This window comes from Thunnus maccoyii, chromosome 12 (assembly GCF_910596095.1).
Source record: "Thunnus maccoyii chromosome 12, fThuMac1.1, whole genome shotgun sequence".
Classification (NCBI taxonomy): domain Eukaryota; kingdom Metazoa; phylum Chordata; class Actinopteri; order Scombriformes; family Scombridae; genus Thunnus; species Thunnus maccoyii.
The window spans coordinates 15,231,562-15,255,368 of NC_056544.1; the positions used below are offsets into that span (position 1 = coordinate 15,231,562).

The 23,807-nt window shown below is 39.1% G+C and overlaps 1 protein-coding gene across 7 annotated transcripts in view; it reads right to left on the reverse strand.

Annotated features, from left to right (window-relative positions):
• tnr (tenascin R (restrictin, janusin)) overlaps window positions 1-23,807 on the reverse strand; it is a 187,589-nt gene that overhangs the window by 81,321 nt on the left and 82,461 nt on the right. For 5 of the 7 annotated variants that reach the window (XM_042429202.1, XM_042429203.1, XM_042429205.1 and 2 more), the window contains one exon: window positions 14,521-14,573. The exons of the other annotated variants lie outside the window; for them this stretch is intronic. The gene's annotated coding sequence lies outside the window, so the exon portion shown is untranslated. The remainder of the gene's footprint in view (window positions 1-14,520; window positions 14,574-23,807) is intronic. 7 annotated transcript variants of the gene reach the window in all.

Here is a 23,807-nt window from a genome sequence, read left to right on the forward strand (position 1 = left end):
GGCAAAGAATTGTTTATTTTTTTTTTGCTGTTGATGTCTTTTTAATGGACATTAGTACAGTTAGTAGTAGTTAGTGATCACAGGGTTAATGGTCAGCTTTGGTTTTGGAGAGGGAAAAGTGGATCACACTGGCATTAACAGTATTACACAGGGCTTCAGGGTACTGTTCAGCTTGTTCTTTGAGTTTTCATTGGAGGTGTGAAGATCTGCCTTTTATGATTCCTTCACGAGACGCAACAAAATGATGACAGGTTGTTATTACCAGAACAGTACTAATAGCTGCTGTGAACGTTACTGCCTCTGTCACCATGGATGAGGGGGCCATGACTTGTGTGAATGTGTTGTGCTGCAGCTCACAATTCACAATGGGTTGTGACATTTCTGCTCTGACAAAACATGCTGTATGCATTTAAACCTGGTAAAGCAGCATAAGAGGTGCTGCATTAACTGCCTGTTTTTTATCTGTATTAGTCATCCATATACAGGTCACATTTTTAATACAACGTGTAAATGACTAAGTACTAACTAAGAGTTTAAAAATATAAGCAAGTCTCCTCCATTAGTTGAAGAATTAAAAATAAAGAAAACATGACTGAAAGAAAAAAGATGTGTGCTCAGAAAGACAATATACTGTAATTACAAAAACAAGTGAGAGTAAAATGATTACAGGGATTTAATAATGCATGAAAACAGGAGAACTGACAAGAGGGTTCAAGAGACGCAGAAAAGAAAGCTGAAGAAAAAGAGCAAATGGCTAAACAAGCCTCTCTCATCCAGCCAGCTGCATCATGAAACAAGAAGCATCCACTGAATGCCTCACTTCCCACACACTACTCATGATCACAGTCTCTTTCTGAATAAATGTGTGTGTAGGTGTGTGTATCTGTGTGTTTTAGCAGTTCGGGACCCACAGGAGATTAACATCCCAGTTGGATTATGGAAGAGAGATGTGCTGGAAAGCTTCATTAACTCACTGTGTGTGTGTGTGTGTGTGTGTGTGTGTGTGTGTGTGTGTTTCGCTCTCTTTCCATGGCCACGGGGATTTTTAGACTGTTGCTTGCTTCCCAACTAAGTGCTTGCTGTCTGCCCCATAGACATATGTCTCAATCTGTGTATGTGGTCTCTTTCCTCTGTGTGGCCCTTGGGGGCTCAGTGAGAACAGATAAGTCAGCCTTGGGAGAGGTTCACTGTCACTATCCCTTTACAAGTCAAGAGAAGGACAGTGAAAAGGTTTATGAAGTGATCGCCTTCTGTAATCCAGCTGTGATGGTAATCTCCAGTGCCTCCCCAGCTGCTAAGACACAGAGGCCTATAGTCACACAGTCTGTCAGAGAGATACTGTGATCATGAGCAGTCAGTGTGAAGGAAAGCATCAAGTGCTGCCTCTGGTTAGGATGCTATAGGCCTGAACTGGTACCAAGGGCCAGAGAGCATCCATCTGCTGAAATCAATTGTCTTGTCACTGCTCTGCAGGGTCATAATATGGAATCAGGAGAGAGGAGAGTGGCCAAGTGGCCAATTTTCTGCCTTATTCACACTTTGCTTCCTCATGATTTTATTCACCTCTTTGAAAAATCACCTTTGCTCTCTGCAGGTCTTTCTCTCTTTCTGCCCTCTTATTTTCTGCTCTCGTTTTTCATTATCTCTGGTTGTCATTCCCGGCATCTCCTTTTATCTCTCCGACAGGGTTTTCATTTTCCCGCTTTTCTGTAAGGATTTACTTTATCCCTTAAAGTCATTTTTTCACTCTGCACAGTAAATCTGTCCTTCCACTGCTGTATAACGAAGTATCTGTGGCAGATTCTCAGGGTGAAAGCCACATACAGTAGAGAGGGAAAGACTGAATTTTCTCTTTGCTATGTTCATTACTTTCTTTCTCACTCTCTCTCTCTTTCTGGCAGCAGCCCTGTTATCCCCTCCATGCTTGCCCTATGGAAGTAAAGCCATAACCTCCATTTGCACAGGTTAATGTGCAGCCACCTCAACATGAACACAAAACCAATACCAGGCCTTCTTGCGTGGGTGATCGCTCACTCTCTCCCTCTCCCGTCTCTTGCGTTCTTTTATTCCTTTTCCGTCGCAGCCTCTCTTTTTAGCTCTCTCTGTCTCTCTCTCCACCTTGTAAATTGGACTGTGGCAACATTACGATGCTTTTCTCATTATCCCCATCACTCTGGCCAAATTGCCTTGTCTTTCAGGACCATTGGGCTCTGTTCATTGGCTGCTCCTGCAACCTGAGAGCCACACAAGTATTTTCCTCCATCTCAAGGCTGTTTCAGAGCAAAGATGGGACCAAGAAATGGATTCCATTCTACAGCAAATAATACAACCTCAGGCCACTGATGACTGCCTGCTCCATGCTGCACACTGTGACCAATTTATCACAGAAGATGTAAACAAATGTTCACAACAAGAACTGAGACAACATGTAGTAAAGAAATGTGAAATTGGTTCCACTTATTATTCTTATTCATCATTTAGCTGATAACTACGATGTTTTATTTTTATTTTTGAAATACTAGGATTACTTTTACTACCCCCTTTTTTGCTTCCCAAGCTAGAGAATGCACTGAAAGAATAAAGACTAAAATCCTCTTATTAATGGTAGGCTATGATCATAAATTAAATGTAACATACTGAGTAGTGACTAGAGCTGCCGTAGTTACCGCATTACTGCAGTAACGCAATCACGTCACGCCCACCGCAGAGTTAAGCTGCTTCACCACTGAGTGAGCGGCTCAAGTGATGGGACATTAATTATTCTCTCAGGCTTGACATAAATAATGATGTGCCTGCTGAATGCCGACCAATATTTCTGCTGCAAAGTCAGCCTCTTAATGACAACACTGGAATAAAGATAGACATTTAGACTATAGAGGCTATAAAGAATAGACTACTACAGGAATAAATAATTTGAAAAGTTTACCATATTGGTCCGAATATAAGATGGGTTTTTTCTTGGAAATACATCTGAAAAAGTGGGGTTGTCTTATATTTGGGGTCTAGACAGTCATGTGTTCACAACATCAGATCTTCTTTTTGAATGGATAAAGTACCGGTGTTAAACCGACTCCTACATGGAGTGTTGCATTATGGGTTGTTTGTAGCCTTAATGTTGCTAGGCTAGCGAGTGTCTTAAACTCTGTTTACAGTGAGCGTGTTAGAGTCAGTCAGCCCTAAAAGTGTTTCGTTAGTCCAGTTTAACCTGTAGGAGTTTCTCAAGGCTCGTGTAATGTGTCAAGTGTGCCAAATATCACTGTGATAGATGATAAGGAGCTCAAAAAGACAGACAGGCATAAATGCTAACTGCCGGAGAAAATAATTTTTGACCGCTTCCAAGAGCCTAGTAGGAGATTGTGTGAGTATGCAACTATACTATGATGTAAGTTATATTCAAAAAGTATTTTTCCAAAAACAGGTGATAGAAAAGGGGGATCATCTTATAATCAAGGTCACCTTATATTCGAGCCACCGAGACGGTTTGAATGGCTTCACTAATTTGTGCGGTAAAGAAAAAATCAATACTGCGGCAGCTCTATTCGCATAAATAAAATGCAGTTTGACTACAATTCACTGTGTATTCAAAAAGTATTTTTCCAAAAACAAGTGTTTAAAAAGGAGGGGGGTGTCTTACAATCAGGGTCATCTTATATTTGGGCCAATATGGTATTTAGGAACCAATTATTTTATAACATCTGAGGTTTAAATTTTTTTTTTTTTTTATGGAGGTCACCATAGCGGTTTCAATGGCTTCATTAATTTGTGCAGTAAGGAAAAAATCAATACCGCGGCAGCTCTGGTGGTGACTGCTGCAAATTGTTGCTGTTGTTACAACTGTTGTAACAATGTTCAAAAAAAGTATTTAATGTAGCCCATGTAAATTGTTTGAATAAAGGTTTCAACAAGAAAACATTTTTTAAACTTTTTAAATACTTAACGGATGCTGACGGTTAATTGATACATTGATGTATTGCATTGATATTTAATTACTGATTATTACAAGTGATGCTGTAACTTTTGTCATCTCATTTTCATTTAAAAAATTCAAAATTTGTCCCCTAAAGAGAGAGGAACGACAATGAATTTAAACTACTACTGTCTGCCGTTGTAGCAAAAGCTGATATATCTTATGACTCTGGGTCATAAAATTCTGTTGTCATGCAAAAAATATTAAAAATACAAACAAGCATAATGTTGCAACTGACATTACTCAATCTGTAATCTGAGCCCGGACTCAGCTGAACTCAGCTGAGGCAGTGGCCAGTACTACAGAGGTGGGCCATGTGGCAAAGGGAAATTCTGCCAATAGTTTAATTTTGTAAGATAAAGGTGCGATATGAGTATCTTACATATTTATCCTTGCAGCCTCCATCAGTGAAAAATGATACATGCACGAGTACAACCAATTACAGGAAGTTGATTAAATCACAGAGGAGTTACTGCAATTTCCAAATCTCTAGTGAGCTGAAATCAGGCCCCGTGTTGCATGCTGGTGAAGGATCACCAACATTTGTTTGCAAGTGTAGGTACATTAGCAAATTACTCAAACAATCTGTGCGTTACTTCATAATAGAGATCGCCACTTTTGATCTCCTGATCTTGAATGATTAAGTCTAATTGACTGTATTTAAAATATTTATATTCCAGATAAGTCTCAAGACTTTCAAAAGAATTAACACTTAAATGGCTGTTGTTTAAGTACTAGCTCAGGGTAGGTCTTGGAAGGGCTCTGAGACCACCCATTTGTACTTCATCCTGACTCCAACTTGGCTCCCTTTTGTATTTGGCATTGACTCAGACTTAGACTTAAGCAGTCTTGCCTACAGGTCTGATTTAGACCCAACAGTAAGGTTATTGGTCTCATTGCACATTTTCAAAATCAGATAGGCAAACAGAACAAGAAGAAAAGTGTTGAATCAAAATGAGAAAGAATGAAAGAGAACGAATTATATAAAAAGCTACCAGAGGGGAGAGACTGAATATGGATGAGAGAAATCTAGAAAACGGGCACATGAGAGAGGGTTAGAGAGTGAGAAAGAGACAGAGTGACCAGAAGAGAGAGTGTGAAAGGACAGTTAAAAATGTAGAGAGTAAAGGTAAATACTTAAATCCTTTTGAGCTCACCCAGCTATGAGTCAGGAGGAACTGAATGGATTTTTTTTCCCTGCCACTGTCCGCTGCGGTTGAATACAAACTGCTCTTCTATTTTGTCATCACACAATAGATGGCTTTTAGCAAACTCATTTTCCATTTTCAGAGCTACCCACCGGTCATTTTAAAATGGACAAAAAAATGTGTAATAAAATAAAATATATATATAAAAGGTAGAAGGTGCAAGTAAACTAAACCGAAAGTTTCTTTGCATTTCAGGCATGGAAGTAAAGCAATTACAACCTATGCAGAGTGCAGAAAACAAATGAAAATGTTTTTCCTTCTTTTTGCTTTTTTGTCTGTACTATACCTCAAAATCATGTATTTTATTTTATTTTTAGCTTATTATGAAGTATTTTTGTCTCCTAGTACGTGCAAAACACAAGTACAAGATGTTTAGAAAGCAGTGCCATTTTGCAATTTGTTTTTCCTCTATATAGTACCTGGAATAAAACACATCAAACATTCTGTCAGTGCCTGGGTTTGACATGCACTTGAAGTCATCTACCTCCCTTTCCCTCCCTTCCTTTCCATTGCTGTCACTCTCCCCCTCTCTTTTTCACCTAAAACAAAAATGGACAAAAAACTTCAAAAAGCCCTGTCTGTCTTCTCATCCGCCATTTCTGCCTGTTGTTGTCGATTGGTCTCTCTCCCTCCCTTTCACACAAGCCATTTCTCTCCTTTCATCTTCCTCTTTCAAAGACTTCTGTTTCTTGTGGGACAGGAATGACAACTCGTTCTCCTGTACCTTTCATATACAGTAAATAGGTGAGAAAAAGTCACCCTCCTCCCACCTGTGCTATCTGTTTTTCTCTCTTCTATGATTTAAAGGTGAGTTGAAATGATACACAAAATGCAGCAACAATCCAATACCATAAGCTGCGGGGAGACGATAAAGCAACTACCGAGGATCAAAAGGATTGACACGTTCTTCTGTTGCTGCTGTCTGTTCAATGCCACGACAGTGAGGGAAGAAGTGCTCCCAGCGCTCAGTAGGGATTGTATTCAATTACCGAATAAACAGCTCAATGGCAGAGAACCACAATAGGTGGTTATTTTAAAGCCTGTGCGGCATTATGTTTTATTGACTGTCATTATTATGGGTACCAGCTTGTATTGTGGTGACATTGTCCTGCTTCTGTGAAATCTCATTCTAAATGTAGTATTCTCTTTTAAAGCATAAATCATACCGCACTGACACGTAATAGTCATGTTGAAACATGCTCGTCAATGACTTTTGTAATATTGTGAATGCTATGTGCCATCCCTGTTTTTTAAATTTGTGACCTGTGTGCAATATGATAGTATCTTATACAATAATCCTGTACTCTGCATGCCTTCTCTTTCAATGTCTTATGAAAATTTGTTTACAACAGAAAGTGAGTCTCTTGCTACAGAAAAGGATGGAAAAAGGTGTTCTGATAAAGCTGCAAGGAAGATGGTCTTAATGTTAGAGAAATGTCTACTTTTAGTGGAATGATAATCATTATGTATCTGTAGAATAACAGACAGTTGAGTAGCTACACAACAGTAATATTTTGCTAGAATCTAATGCTTTTGTGACAAAAGTTTTTGAAATAGTTGGGTAGTTTCCCTGAAACTACCCAACTATTTCAACTTTTTATTAACACAGTGTCTGTCCCAGAAGGAAAAACAGAATTACTGACCAAGCTACGATTGGACTGGTAAGAGTTTTATTATTGATTAAGCTACAAACTGTTGGGACAGATCAGCAAGCCTTTCATTACTGATCAAGCTGAAGAGAGATTTGTCAGACTTTCATTACTGTGGGGATATGGAGAGTTTCAGCCGTGAAATGCAGACAAACAATCTGATCGGTTGAGTCCCTCAACACCCATTTCATGAGGGTAGGCGGAGGGGCGCTATTGACCGTCTTCAGGTAGAAGTCTGTGATAACTGTTTCATTCTTGTTTAAAGAAGCTGTTAGATTTACTACATTTCCACTTACCATCAAAAATATCAAGAATTTATCGATCTGTAATGGTGGATTAACCCAAGATTGTCAGAAAGCTTGTCCTTATAGAAGACTGGCCTTTGTCTGACTTCATTGGCTACCAGTGCAATGAAAGACTCATCTAGACATTTTATTCATTACCTTTAAGACACGTCTTGGTCGAGCTTAGCTGTATCTGAGCTTTTAAGCCCTTATGAGCCCAAGCACAGCTTGAGATCCTCAGGCAGCGCTGGTCTGGTCATTTCAAAGTCTAGACAGACGACTAAGGATTATCAAGCTTTCTCCATCAGGGCCCTGGCAGACTCTTTGAACAACCTGTCTGATACGATCAAGCCAAACTTTCTTTCAGGACTCATGAACTGTAGTTTGCGTGTCTGCATCGGGTTTTTGTTGGTTTGACTGCCCCTTGAAAAATAGAACTAGTGTGCTTTGCTGCAACTTGTTTTGATGGCCTTTTTGGTTTTACCGAAAAGGTACAAGTTGTGTTGTGTCAGATGCCTGCCATCACCTTCTTTAATCTGACTGATTAAATCAGGACCATAAAGGATACAAGTTAAGGATTTTTTCATGTTAACTTTGACAATTTGTCATTTTTTAAATGCAACTTTATACAGTAGAAATATTCAAATATCTAATTCCAAGACAGGAAGGAAACCATGAATAAACACATAAATAAGGGAACAAAGACAAATCAGAGCTTATAAAACTTCATAGTTATTAAGCTTAGTTTAGGTTTCCAAGAGGTAGACTGTGAAGACATCCAGTATTGATCGAGCTAACAAAGGGTCAAATTTGCAAAGCTTCCTGTATAGAGACAGGTAAGGTCAGATTGAATGTGTTATCTCTGCCACATCTCTGTACCAGGACATCAGATTGTGATGCTATCACTTCCAGGAATAGCCTGGTGAGGAGGAGATACAAAGGTCCAGTTCATTAGCAGAAAGCCTTTCACAGTGACAGACTGCTCTGACTGTTTCAGCAGAATGGTCTTAACTGAGAAAACGTAGAAATGGAATAAAATCTCACCAGTAGGGGAAAAGTTATAAATAAAAAGCCTTCAGGGACAGCTCTATCCAAGTCCAAGTCCAAGAATCTTTATTGTCATTGTATAAAACAACGGAACAGGAAAGCATCTCCCTGAGCCACGTAGTGCAAAATATAAGATTACAGTGGTAATAAAATAGAATAGAAAAGAACAGAATCCAGTGTAAAAGTGTGATCAACTGATCAGTTTTGTCTTTAAAGAATATGATGCACTCTTTACCCTGTCTATTGACCTTTATATGTTGTAACCAAATTGTTCTGTTTTTAAGTAAGATGTCTCACCAAGATGTCTCGCACCTTGTTTGTGTAGGCAAATTAATGTCTGGTTTGTTAGGAAAGAAGAAATAGAAAAGGTTATCTGAAGTGCACGATACACGGTGACCCTGATTCTAAGAAGTGATTGTTGGAAACTAAATGCAAAAACTGGAAGTTGTACAAGACAGGCATGATACCATATATGGAACTGTTATTGATCATCTTACAGGAAACAGGTGTCTGCAGACAGAGAAGTATAACTACGGCCAAGGTGCTTGTGTTGGCGGTTGTGTTGGGCGGAGGCTGAAAGTATAAAGTGTTTGTGTGAGCTGTTCAAGGGGCTCCTCTTGCTGCAGAGCTCGGGGAGCACATATGCATACGATTTAATGATTTATTAAATGCAGTTGGACTGCAGGAAAAATACTATATCTCTGGTATTTAATTGCCTTTGTCACAACTAGACAGGCTGACTGCAACAACAGATATCAGGAATAAAATAAATATAAACAATAGTAAGCTCATATTAACACACAGTTATCAGTAATAGATTGCGAATGTGCAAATTATTCAGGGGCAAAGTAATGCATATAATGCAAACATGATTCAGAGTTCATAGTTCTTGTCTAGGATTGTGTAGGGGGCTAGTAGAGGGGAGGGGGGTTGGGACGGGATGGTATGGGAGGGGTGTGGGCTGGAGACTTTTGTTTAGCAGCCTGACTGCTTGGGGAAAAAACTGTTCATCATTCTGGTCGTCCTTGCTCAGATAGAGCAGTATCTTCTTCCTGAGGGCAGGAGGTCAAACAAGTGATGAGCTGGATGTAATTGGTGACTGATGATGCTGTGAGATCGGCATAGACTGCAGGACGTGAAGATGGTGGTGATGTCTGGTAACTGGGCCTCGATGATTTTCCCTTTATTACTTCCTGAAGAGCTTGCTGCTCCGCCTTTGTGCAACTGGTGAACCACATTAACATGCAGTATGTCAGCACACTTTCGATGGCACAGTGGTAGAAATTCACCAGAAGCTTCAGCGGTAGGTTTGCTTTCTTCAGTTTTCTCAGGTAAAAGAGGCACTGTTGAGCTTCCCCAATCACTGAGGCAGTATTGGTGCTCCAGGACAGTTCCTAAGTCACTGTCAGGCCCAGGATCTTGAATTTGGAGACCCTCTCCACTGCCTCATCATTTATGTAGAGTGGGTTGTGGTTGTGTTGTCCTGACCTGCAAAAGTCCACGATCACCTCCTTGGTCTTCTTGAGGTTTAGAGCCAGGTTGTGACTGTTACACCATACTGCCAGCTTTTGTTCTTCACTCCTATAGACAGACTCATCATTGTTTGCGATGAGGCCGAACACTGTGGTATCATCGGTGAATTTAATGATGGAGTTAGAAGGATAAGAGGGGAAGCAGTCATGTCTAAAAAGGATGTAAAGTAGTGGGCTGAGCACACATCCCTGTGGAGCACCAGTGATTAGGGATAAAGTGGATGATACGTGCTTCCCAAGTCTGATAGACTGTGTACGGTTTGTTAAAAAGTCCAAAACCCAGTTGCATAATGATGTATTAAGTCCCAGATCCTGTAATTTGGTAATGAGTTTGTTGGGCAGGATTGTGTTGAAATCAGAGCTATAATCGATGTGTTCTTATGCTCCAGGTGTTCCAACGCAGTATGAAACACAGTAGCTATTGTATCCTCTGTCGATCTGTTCTCCCTGTAGGTATACTGTATATTTGCTCATTGGACCCATAAAATCTACCTGGCAACATTGGGGGTCTCCAAGGCATACGCCAATAAGACCAGCACCAGATAAGCACCAGTATCAAACTAACTGAAGACACCCAGTCGACATCCAATCACATGCTATCATCTGTCACCTTCCTTCTACATATCATTTTGTTCCTTATTTGTGATATTTTGTGTCTCAATACACTTTGTGGTTTCTATTTTTTAAAGTGCAAACAATACATTTTAATTTTTGTTTTTCAGTGCTTAATTTTGGGCCGTATATAGTAGATGCTCACATGATGTAAGGTTGTATATATATACTATGCATCTGTTTTTGTATTTCCTTTTGCTGCCGTGATATTTCTGTTTTCCTGCAAGTTTGTTTTATTCTAATATTATCTTAATTCAAAGTAATGTGCAACATGAGCACTAATATGCTTTCAGAGTTTAGCACAATCAGCACATGATTTTGCAGCATATCATATAATATAAACTATTTATAATTATTTTAATTATTTAAACTAGTTTTGTGTTACACGCATGATTTTTGGGGAGGAGAGGGTTAACCAGATGTAGCACTACAATTCAGAATTTTATCACATTGCAAAGCCCCATCATAACAACCCAAAAAAGAGTGAAAACAGTGTATGCTGTGAGGAGAGAAAACAGTGACGACAAGATGCATAATCCATCATATTTCAAAAGTTGTCTAAGGCAAACGTCAGTGAAATCCTGGCATCTTAACTCCCCAGATGTACAGATGGTGAAATCCGGCTGTTGTCAGTGCAGGTTGAAAGACTTTCATATTCAAAGGTTTTCAAAGTAGTTCTCCAGGGTCTGTCTGTCCTTACGCTGCAGTTTATAGTCTTATGTAACAGTATGATTTCCTGTGTCATTTACTCTAATGTCGTCCTGTGTCGTTTACTCCCTATGGTGGAGATGCTCCTCCGCTTCTCGCATTTTACAGTCACAATGTAGCACTTTCGTTGACTATGTGTGAAAGTAAGGTCTTTACAGAATATCTTTAGTTGCGACAAAGAGTTACACACTGGGGTTGTAGTCACACTGCTTTCTACATGCTGATTCTGTCTCTAGGTTGAATTTCAGAGACCTTTTATATAGTTTAGATGCATTTAGACAAAGTTGTGCTGAAGACATCTCCAGAATAAGGAGCCGTGTTTGTCTACTACTCCTCTGGATGCACCAGTGTCTCCTGGTGCTGTTGCAATAATCAAGACTGACACAGACACACGTACTATAATCCCCATTGATTAGAAACCTGAGATCAAAGGCTTCCACTGCTGTCACTCTCACCTCCTGTCTCAACTCTGCTTATGCTGCTCCTTTCTTTCATTTCCTCTCTTTGTCCTTCTTGGTCCAGTCACTGTGTTTATATGAATGTGTTTATTTGTATGTTTCTCTTTTGTTCTGAGGTTCACTTTCTTATTCTCGTCTCATTTGCTTCTTATCTCTTGCACCTGTTTCAATAGCCACTGTATGTTTACATAAAGCCTTTCATTATACTAATAACCAGAAGCTAAGCTCAACAGAACACTTCAGTCAGAATAAACTGCCTCACGCTAAAAGAAATGTCTCTCCACATGCTTGACCGCATAATATTTAGTAGTTTAGTGAATTCCAAATCATGACCAGTGCTGTGGGTGGCTCGCCTTCTCGTGTTTAATGACTGCAGGAGTAATGAGACAGTTTAATCAGTAGAAGCGTCAATATTAAAACGGCCAGGGTTCCAAAAAAACTGCCAGTTGCCATTTCACTTTCTCTCTCTGTTCTGTTTTCTCTTTCCATCTCCATTTTACTCCCTCTCCCTTTCTCTCTCCAAGTCTCCATATTCCATTAAGACGATGAAGATGTTTTATCACCCACTGGTTTCCCTTGTGCATTCCAATTCTGAATTCTCATCCATGGAAAAAATATCTATGAATATATTTGCAGACGCACCACAGCATTAGAATGTGCTCTTTAGTCTTAACCTCATATATTTATGATCAGACCACTGACATAAGGAATCTCTGAGCCTCCAGCATATTTAATCCTTGCTCACACTCACACACACACACACACACACACACACACACACACACACACACACACACACACACACACACACACATTATTAAAACATAACAGTCAAACTAGCTAAAAATTTCAAGTAATGGACTCACATCTGATGATTCAACATGTACAGTAGTTGTTGCGTTGGTTGCAGTGGAACAATTCATATAAAAATTCATCATATAGAGAAGGGGTACTCAAATACAAGTCTTAGTTCCACTTAAAAAATATCCACTGCATCAAAGGTCCAGTAAGTGTACACTGCATGACAACATTTCAGTACAAAAACTCCAGAACTCTTGACATAAACAGCATTTCTGTTTTAATGGGAGCTGTGACACCGTGACACGTTTACAAAAGTGTTTATTAATGAGTCTGCTGCAGAGTTCTTCACTGTATTCACTGTTGAAAATGTTCAGTTATTCTGTAGTCTTGATATCCCGACTTCAACTGGTTCAGTTTTGTGAGTCTCACCTCTGTGTTTTCAGGAAATTTTTTGTTCAAAACAGGCATGTTTGGTGTCGTTGTGTTCCCACTCTTCATTGTAGCCACTGTTTCATTACAAAATCAAGCACAATGGTTTTGTGCCTCCCTCGGGCAAAATGAACGCATATTTTTCACTGTCAACCTTTATTTTTTTTGTATCAGCTAGTTTAGAACAAGCTATTTTACTTTCCACTTTTACTCAACAACAAACTTGCTAACTTAGGTTACTAGTGGGCAGCTGAATGATGACAGCTGAGGTGACGTGATAGCGATGGGTCACTCAAAAGCAGTACAGGTCACGTTGTGGTTAAATTTTGTTCCCGGTCTGGATCAAATTGTTATTCGGTCCAGATCCAGACTGGAGTTTGCCTATTGAATTTATATGATGTAGAGCAATCGGATCACAACTGCACAGAAAAGGAGGTCCAACTAGTTTATTTTGAACAACTGTGAGACTGCAGCAGTATTTCATGTAAGTAGTAGTTCAAGTAACATGTAATCAAAATATGTAACTCTATACAGTAACTTGTAGTAGAAAAAAATGTTTTTTCTTTAATTGTCTGTTGCCCCTTTTAAATTATGGCATTAAAAGGCATTAAATTATGTTGAGCTAATTATTAAATATGCACACAATGATGCCGCTACTGCAAAGACTGTAAGAAAACTCATGGAGCATAAACTGAGAGCTCCTCATCATAATCCTGTTTATACAACTAAAAGCATTATTTTCATTATCCAGAGAAAATGGTGTTTGGAGTATTGGAGCTCAGGAGCTCAGCATCCTGGCGACACCTGATATACTCTGGTGATTTTACTGTTCAAACCTGGAATCTACATGGAACAATTGACTAGTCCAGTGTGTAAATAAGCACAGTAGGCCAGGTTGTTAGGGCTGTGCTGGAAAATTTAATTAAGTGATGAAGATACCCTTGCTGTTTAACTCATATGTAATTAGTCAGAGCAGTGCAGCATACTCCCAAATCGGAAAATACAATGAAACACACGTATCATTCGTAATGCTGGAATGCATTATACAAGAGGAACCGTTAATCTAACCGAGTACAGATGTTGCTGTAATCACATCAAAAATTATACTTCATTTGTCTATGTAAATGGAGAAAATGAAAAATGTATAAAAAGTGAAAGAGTCAAAACTTAAAATATAGTTTTAGGTAGCTCTGCGTGTGTCCCTCTGCCAATTAAAGCTGAAAAAAAATGTTCTTTCCAATTCAGGAAAGATATGTCTCAGCTATCACAAGGAAAAACATAAACAAAGTAACTACCAATACGACTGTGTTTGTGCGCCAGCTTTGTGCTCTGCTGGAATGTAGATGGTCTGGCTTGATTTATTATCCACATGTGTTTCTTTTCATAATACAAGAGGACAGTTATGTAGGCTTATAGTGATTGGACAACAGAAATTGAAAATGATCTCCAGGTAGAAAAATGCAATGCACATACATGTTCACAGTTGGCACTCGCTGACTTTTCTAGCCTGCATGTAAGTGTGTGTGTGTGTGTGTGTGTCTCTACCATGTGATAGTGAAGTGACAATCCATTTTTGTTCCTATTAGAAAGCCAGTTATGGTGATGAATACATACATAAAATTAGCCCAAGATGAGGGCTAATTGTCTGATTAGATGTGCTTCAGGTTGATAGATGCACAATAAGCCCATGCACATAAAACAGTCATTAAGGAACATTAGACCATTAAATTGAGCATTACACTATAGCTAGAGGGAAAAATATGGATGTTCATTAATGCCTCTATACACATAGGAGTCTGTCCGTGTTTGTGTGTGTGCACATAACCTTTTCTACAAGTGCTTTGTTCTCTTGTTGCTGGTCTCTCTCTGACTGTGCACCTGTCCAGCAGAGGGGAGAGATTAAATAAGCATTACACCAATTACACATTTGAACTGCTTTCTCCCTGACTTAAGAGTACATCATTCCCTGGAAAGAACTTGAAATGCAAATTGCTTGCTGGTAAAGACGTACATGCTGTAACACCTTTAACATGGCAGAAGTGTTTATTTCGCCCACAAACAGTATAACACTGTACACAAACCACAAGCAGAAACATACACTTGTTCCTTCATGAGTTTTCTCTATTCCTTATGGCTTGTTAGTGTGTAAACATGTTTGCCAAAGAATAAAGATGTTATTGTAAATTAGCAATGCAAGTCAGCATTCATATTCACAGAACAAACAAGCACTGCCTTCAGTCCCTTTCTTATAAGTATAGTGGAACAATGAAGCACTGCAGGGAAACTTAAGGCACACACACACGCATTTATATACACACACACACACAAGCAAAAGCACACAAATACAAGCAAGAGAGCACACACAAGCACGTAGAGGCATAAGTAAAGAACAGGAAAATATCAAGGCTCTTCTATCAACATGGAAGAAGGGAAAAGTACTCATTTGCTTTTCTTTTCTGGGCTGCAGCTGAGGGGGGTTTTTTGTGGAAGCACACCTCCTGCGGCACACTCACTCAAACACAGACATGCATGCCCACGCAAACACAAAACCAAGCCCTGTTTGCTCTTGAGGGTGTCTCACTCACCCTCTGAGAGACAAAATGACATGCTTTTCTAGCCAGGCTGTTTTCAGCTCAGAGGAATTGCAAATTCTCTAAAAACTGGTGTCATTTTCTCTTGAGTTTCCTCCAACGAAGGAGGTTGATTAAATAAACAAAGGAACTGTTAGTTTCTGCAAACATAGAAAGAGCGAAAGATACACATCTCTGTCTGTCCTCTTCAAGAGGGGAATCAACATGCAAATAAAATATATATCTCAATGTATTAAGTGCATATTTGATACTTAATATGCAGTATGATGCCTGTGACTAGATGATACATAGATAATACAAATGATACATTTAAGTATTTTCTGATCTGATGCCCTCTGCAGCACAAACTATAGTTTGCTGTGCTTTTTAAATCACGTTTGACCATTACAAAAAGGATTCATATGAAAGTTTACTGATCTGCCATGGTTAAAATGTCTTGTTGGTTCGTGTCATGTCTGACTGTGTTTAGGGCCAAATGCAGCAAAGTCACTGAAATTAGGGCTGCAGCTAATGATTATTTTCATTATTGATTTAACTGACAATTGTTTTATTGATGAATCGATTAATTAAGTGTTTCATCTATGTAATGTCACAAAATAAGAAAGAAAAATCCAGTTTTCCAGAGCCCAAGATGACGTCTTCAGCAGTCTAAAACCCAAATATGTTCAGTTTACAATGATACATGGCAAAGATAAGCGGCAAATCATTGCATTTGAGAGGCTGAAACTAGAGAATGTTTGGTGTTTATCATTATTTTTGCTTGCAAAATGACTGAAAAAATGAATCGATCAATCAAAATCATAGCTGATTATTCTTCTGTCGATCAACTAATTGATTTATCGACAAATCGTTTCAGCTCTAAGTGAAACTAAAGATTCTGACCATGATATCTGCCTCAAAATAAAATATTCAAAAATGAATGTAAAAAGACAAAATACAGAATCTATTGACACAAAAATCTTCAACAGACATTTCATCTGCAGACAAAGGTTTCTGCAAGCCACACACACAAATACACACCAGCTATTTGTATTACTCCTGCATGCTGTCCCACTGGGAGAGGAGAAAGTTACAGATGATCCTGTTTCCCTCCTCAGACTGCTTTGTAGTTGTGAGAATGAGAAACGCTTTAGAATGTAAATCATGTTATGTTCTCGCAGTTTATTCACTGGCCTGAAAAATGCTGTTTTCACAAAAAAATCTGAGCATAAATAAAAAAATATAAGACAACAGAAATGAATATGTGTAATAAATTTGCATTCCTCTATCTTGGCACCTAACCAAACAATAGCATAAAGTTTTAGAAGGAAAGTTGGGAGGTATGGATTTCTGATGGAACTGCAGAGTTTCTTTAAAAGAAGTGTAGGAAAGCCAGCACCTACTCTTTTCTTCTGCCATCCTGTAATGTCTTCCTAAAGCCAAAAAGAAGGTCTGGGCTTAATCAACAATAACCTTTAACCTCAGGATATGGATGTACTTATATTCAACTTTGGTTTTGGAATTACTTCAAAGGTAAACTGAAAGTGCCTTCTCAACGTTAAAGTGTCAGTCTGACACTTCACAGGACTTGTCCTCCTCTCATTCTACCTCGAAGATCCCCAACTGTGTCAGAAAGTGGGATTTATGACACTGACTAAAAGCAATCCCCTTCTTTCATCAACTCCTCAGGTCTCAGAAAACACTGGATTAAAAGACTTTTCCTAGGAAAAAAAAGACTGTCTTACCACAATTTAACCTCATCAGCCTACTTTGATGAGTTAGGACAATCCTGTCACCAGGTTTATTGTCTGTCCTTTCTATCTCAAATTCTCTTTGCCTCTCGCTCCACGCTGACACACACAGACACACACACCAACAAACTTACCCTCTCACTTTCTTTTCCCACTCTGGCGTGACATCAGATAAGAACATTAGCCAGGCGCCAATCAGTAAAAATTAAGTAAGGCCTTCCTCGAGTTGAATCCACTATATTCTGTGTGTATTAAGCCAAAGTTTGATTCAATGTTTATTAAGGATATTATCATCTTGCAACCCATATATTATTGGTCACGAAGTAATGCCAGTCAAAATGGTCCAACTCTGATCTATCTACGGTAAAATTCATCCAAGTTAATTATGTTAAATTGCCCCACATTACACGAACCAACATCGCCCTCCAATGGTCACGTTCAGTAAAGTTTTAAACACTGAAGAGAGCCTGTAAGAATGTGCACTATTTTACGGCTATGTTATTCACGAAAGTGCTGTTAATCTTTATGTGACTTGTAGTAGAAATTCAATGTGTGTACGAAGGATTATATTGATAGGTGTAGTGAAGAACTGATATCCAGTGGTCTAGTAGAAATATAATTTTGAACGATATGCATGTTTAACAAACTGCAGTTATTTTATTGTGCTGTTCTAATCTTCATATTTACTGTGTACTAGACATTGAAAAGTTTGATGAGTGAAGAATCAACGTTAGTAGTTATAAAATAGAATTTAGTTAACATTAAAAGTAGGTTTGTTAAGTAACCATAGTATATTTTCATTAGACTGAGCTGATTGCTGTTTAAACTTTTGGTATGAGAAATATCTTGATAGAAGAGGTAAAAGACCATTAATATGAAATAAAGTCAGCGAAAACTGCATTTTAATTTTATTGTGTAACCTAATTGAGTATTGTTTAACCCAGGTATGAATAGTTGATTATGATATAGATGTGTGTCGTCTCTGAATGTTTGTTATGTATTGAACTATGCAATTTTTTCAAAAGATAACCAAAGTGAATTAGATTCAATCAGGATTGGATCACATGTTTTCTCTCAGACAAAGAATTTTCTGTTCGCGGGGGAGATTAGGTGTCTCTACCCTAGAACATGCCCATGAGGCCAACATAAAATCAGCGTGACGCTCTCCGCCCGCATCTTTTCTCCCTGTCGTCCTTTTTGCATCTAAAAGGAGATGCAGGTCGCGTGTCTAAGGGCTTTGCCATTTTAACTTTCTCCACAATTTTTTTTTCTCATATCACGTGATCCCCCAAGTTTAACTTTCTTTTTTCTTTTCTTTTGTCAAGCTACATGCATTATTTTAATTCCAGTGAAACAAACTTTATGTTGCAAATCTTTCGCACCTAGTAACTTCAAGTAAAGTTTCGTTCAGCCGGCAAAGTTATTTTTCGAGTTATTTTAGTAAGAAAGTCAGTCAGTCAGTCAGGAGACTTCAAGGCAAACAACCCACGCTTCCATGGACCAAGACATCTTCACGTTGCTGTTTCCCAGAGACATTCACTTGTCAACCAATTTAGCTAAATAAATATGCATTTATCAGTATGCCGTTGTCTTAAGATCACTGTATCGGCACACACTATTTCAGACATGAGATTGATCAAAACTGTCTTCTGTGTCTCCTCCCAGCACAAAAACAAAGGGAGGTGGTGCCCTGGTTATTACAAGATAATTCATTGATAAAAGTAGGTATAATTCCCACACAAGAATAGGAGTGGAAATCATAGTTTTGGCATACGGATGTCACGAAGTGTTTGAATTCTTACAATCTACACAGTGGTGTGGAGGAGTAGACTAAAGGATTTAGTGTCCTATGCTTAATGACTTGTTACACAGCTCCCATCTGCTGTTGTTTTATGCCCATGCTTGTAAGCAATGGGTTTAATAATATTAAATATTTTTTTAAAAAAATCACAATACAAGCACCCAACAGAGAGAGACATATGGCAAGATTAGTGCATGTAGTATTGATTCTAATTTGCATAGTAGTGGCATGTAATTGTTTTGTTGTGCTTTTTTTGTTTGTTTGTTTTGTTTTGTTTTTTTTTTCAATTTAAGCATTTCACTTGATTCATATACTTTGGAAATAACTATGAGTTTTCATTCCTCAGCGTGGGCTGGAAGGCAAGGCTGACAGGCAGTGGAGACAGGGTTTCCGAAGCTATACGACCATCCGACAAGCAGTTCTGAAGAACCATACTGGCATGGCAGCTTTACTACAACTTCACACAGCTGCAAGCGTCGCCGCAGACTCTGAAGCCACATTCAGACAGGATTGATTTCTCTAGAGGAGGTGGAGTGACTTTAACATGAACTGTGCTGGTCAGTGATTTTAATCCAGTCCAGAGTGCATTTTTCACCCCCGCTCCTGTAATAATTACAACTGCAATTTTTTGGCAAACTCAATGGTCCTCCTGTAATTTAAATCTTGTGCGGTACAACATACTTGTATCTTAAAGTGTATATCTGAGTTTATTCTGCAGAAGGAGCTGTTTTTTGCCTCTACTGCATTTTAACAGCCCAGTGTGAAATTTGACTTGTGTGAAAATGAAGGAAGTCAAGCATGTTTTGCTTATCTGTGGCCCGTTTCACCAAATTTTCAACATCGAAGCTGTGACACGAGATCATTCCCTCTTTCATTCATTTTGACACGTTTAACTGATCAAAAGAAACATCATACTTACCACCCTTGCATGAGGATGGGAGAGCAGTGTAGGACACACAAATTCATCATCAATTTGTGAGTGACAAACATTTGTGAAATGTGGCACTGGCACTATTTGCAATCTGCATGTAAGCAGTGCTGTTTTTTTGTGAAATTGCTTTTGTGAAGCGGGCCCCTGATAGACGGAAAATATGTGATCACCATCATACACTGTAGGTCTATTTGGGAGCAAATACTATGATGGAAAAAATTACATGGTACAGGTCAAACCATCTGCAGCTGAACACCTCCAAGACCAAAGAGACGGTGGTGGACTTCCAAAGGACCAGACCCAATCTACAACCGGTCCCCATTGAGGGGGTCGATGTGGAGGTGGTCAGGACCTACAAGTACCTGGGGCTGCTACTCAACGATAGACTGGACTAGTCAGCAAACATTGACACTCTTAACAGAAAGGCGCAGAGCTGGCTCTTTTTCTTGAGGAGGCTGCGGTCCTTCAACATCTATAGGAAACTCCTGCAGATGTTTTGCCAGTCGGTTGTCACCAGCATTCTCTTCTATGCTGTGGTGTGCTGGGGGGGCAGCACTAAGAAGAGGGACACTATGCGGCTGGAAAAGCTGGTGTGAGGAGAGCTGGCTCTGTGGTTGGCACAGAGCTAGATTCCCTTATGTCAGTGGTAGAGAGATGGACTCTAAATAAACTGTTGTCCGTCATGGACAATGCCCGCCACCCCCTGCACAGCATATTCACTAGGCAGAGCAGTATGTTCAGTGGCAGACTGCTGTCTCAGACCTGCTCAACAGACTGAGCGGGGAAGTCTTTTGTCCCCCAGGCCATACAGCTATTCAACGCCTACCAGCAATGGCGAGGTGAAATTGACTATTAGGCTTGATGCTGCCTCTCCGTTGCTACCCATGGTTACTGGCTATGTGAGCCTTACGCACAATTTGTCTTCGTATTCATTTACATATTTATCTCCAATTTGTATTTTATATTATTTAAAGTCATCATTATTCTTGCATTGTTAATCACCTTGCATTTGCACTACCTCCATTGGCACATACTCTAGTATTTCTAGTGGCTATACTATCACTATTATATCACACTACTATCACTGATGTATCCATCTATCTATCTATCTATCTATCTATCTATCTATCTATCTATCTATCTATCTATCTAAAGCCATCAAGAGAGATCAACATGATCAAATAAGCTATTTTAATCTTGAGAACAGATGGGCAGGTACCTGTATTCTCTTTTGGCTAGTTCTGCTGAATGTCTATTACAGACCACATTCTGTAATTTTGCGATGGTCAAAATGCTGCCCAAAACGATTAATTAAATCATCAAGGAGTAAAGTAAATATTTAATTTCCCACCTCACCATATTATGTTAATCCCATTCAAATGGGGCTTTAATTTTATTTAGAGAAAGAGTTGCAAATGATGAACAAGCTACTAATACCGGGCTTTACAGAAGGCAGTTTGCCACTTTGCAGTAAGACATACAGTATAATGAGATGGAGTCTGTTGGCAAACTTCAAGTAGATTTTTTTTTAATGTGCACTTCAATCTGCAAACACAGAGAAGCTAATGTGTATTATGGTCTATATTCCTGAACCTCAACATAATTCTATACCAAAGCTGAACCACTACATAAATCATATTGGCTTATTGAATTGAGAAAGTATGAAATATCTCAGATGATAGATAGTTGGTATTTAGTCAGGATGGCACACAGCCACTAGTGAATTCTGTGTGTGTGGGGGGGTGGGAACAGAAACAAAAAATACATATAGAGACACAGAGAGACATAGATTGAAAGACATCCTCTCTCACACACACACTATCTCTCTCTCTCTCTCTGTCTCTCTCTCACACACACACACACACACACACACACACAGTGCACTGTATTGTGCCATATGGTGAGTTTGGGCCTTGAATCAGGCTTGTCTCTCAGTGTGCAATTTTTTATCAGTGGAAGATCCCATTTCCGTTGTGTTGATGCAGCAGATGGATTTCCTCCCCTTAACCATTCATCACCTGCCACACCAAAACCTGCCTTTGCCCCCTTTACGCCAATGAAAAATGGGTTTTAGACCATCTTTTTCCTCAAGAAAATAAAAGTCGTTTACCGTGTCATCAAGCAGGTTTCATCACAGGTTCCCACTAGACTTTTTGTGCAGAGTTTTTGTGTTTCAGAAAGGCAGCCAAAGGGGAAATCTACAGTAATATTGCTCTGATACACATAGAAGAGTGGAGAGGAAACTTCAATATGCATGTAAGTTACTGTTACTGTATAAGAAATAATTGCTGTTTTACTACTATCAATTTTAGATAAAATGTAAAATGTATCCATGGTTGATTCATCATAATCATGTTTAGCCTGAACCACTGCCTGATGTGAACATGTGAAAACTTCTGCACTGCTGGTCACTTGTTCACAACAGATTTGAATTTCTCATTCTTTTAGTTTCAGTACATCTATGCAAATGAATAAGTACAACTGTCCACAATTTGCATAGTTTACCAAATGCATATGTCTTGCTGAACAAAACTGATTATGTTGCTTCTCAGTTGAATAGTTGTACTTTCCAAAACATGTAGGACTTCTTTCAACGTGTAAGTCATCACATGCACAGTAGTCTATTCCATTCTCAAAATCTCTCAAGCATATATTCCATAACTAACATTGATATGGAAGTTTTGTAACATCTACTGAACTGGTAAATTGCCTGTCAGGTGAAACTTGAGCATCACCAATGAAGGAGAGTTTCTCAAATCTTACATCAACCAATAACACATCCTGTCAAGTTAGATGACAGGTGCTATTCATGATTATGGATATTGTTAAACATATTTATAGAGCTTGACCACCAACAGAATCACTACAGTTTCTGAACATGGAGAAACCTGGCCGGGTAAATAATGAACAGAGGCAACTGCCTGCTCATAGGAGAGGAGGACGAAGAGGAAGAGGAGTAAGGATGTGTGGTGGTGTAGTGAGGGGAAGTCAGCAGGAAGTTAGAGGAAGAGGCAGAAGAGTACAAAGACATAGAGCTGTTCCAGATTAAATATAGGCCACAATTGTGGACCATGTGATTAACCATTGCCTTACAATGGCAGAGGCTGGTTGCTGAGTGCAGCCTAATGTAAACCCGTCTACAGTGGTTTCACTTATCCAAAAATTCTGCAGGGAAAACAGATACATACTCACTCATTACTGTAATTATTCATGTTACAGTATTCCAGTTAATGCTGTAAGAAATATATGAGGCACACAGTACAGTGCATTACAGAACAGTACAAATATAGTAATATGAGCTATTTCTGAATTCCAGTGTGTCGGACTTGACAATTACCTTCTGCTGGTGGCAGCAGAGCAGTTTGTACGCCTCAGCAAGATCAAGAGATCTGCAGCATGGTGACAGCAAATAATGTTAGATTGAGAGAAATCTAGAGAGCAGTTTTTTAGAGGACAATGGCGTCTTTCAAAATATCAATTCTGTCAGCATCTCTACAATAGAAAGAGTGTTGAAAAGACATCAGATGACCATGAAACAACTCTACAAGGTGCCATTTGAGAGAAACTGTGACAGTGTGAAGGATTTGCGATGCCAGTATGTACAGGTAAAGCAGTGGTGTGCACTACACAGTAATATATTGTACTGTTTTATGAGTTTTCCTCCATTATGGCCTGTATATACTTATTGAAGTTGAAGAGAAGAAAACAGAACATTTACTGTATATTTTGCTGTAACTGTATGATTCTACAGTAAAGTTGATTTGATATTTTATTTACAGTATTACAGAGAATAATGGAACTGGAAGTAAGTGAAATCCCTCACACCCTTGTGTTTGTGGATGAGGCTGGTTTCAATCTGGCAAAAGGCAGGAGATGCAGCCGAAACATTATAGGCCACCGAGCCACAGTGGATGTGCGAGGCCAACGTGGGGGCAATATAACAATGTGTGCTGCAATATCTGAGAATGGTATAAGTACACATATTCCCATTATTAACCCATACAATACCCACCCCACTCCTGATGTTCTTGGATATCCTCTACAGAGATCTTATCCCTG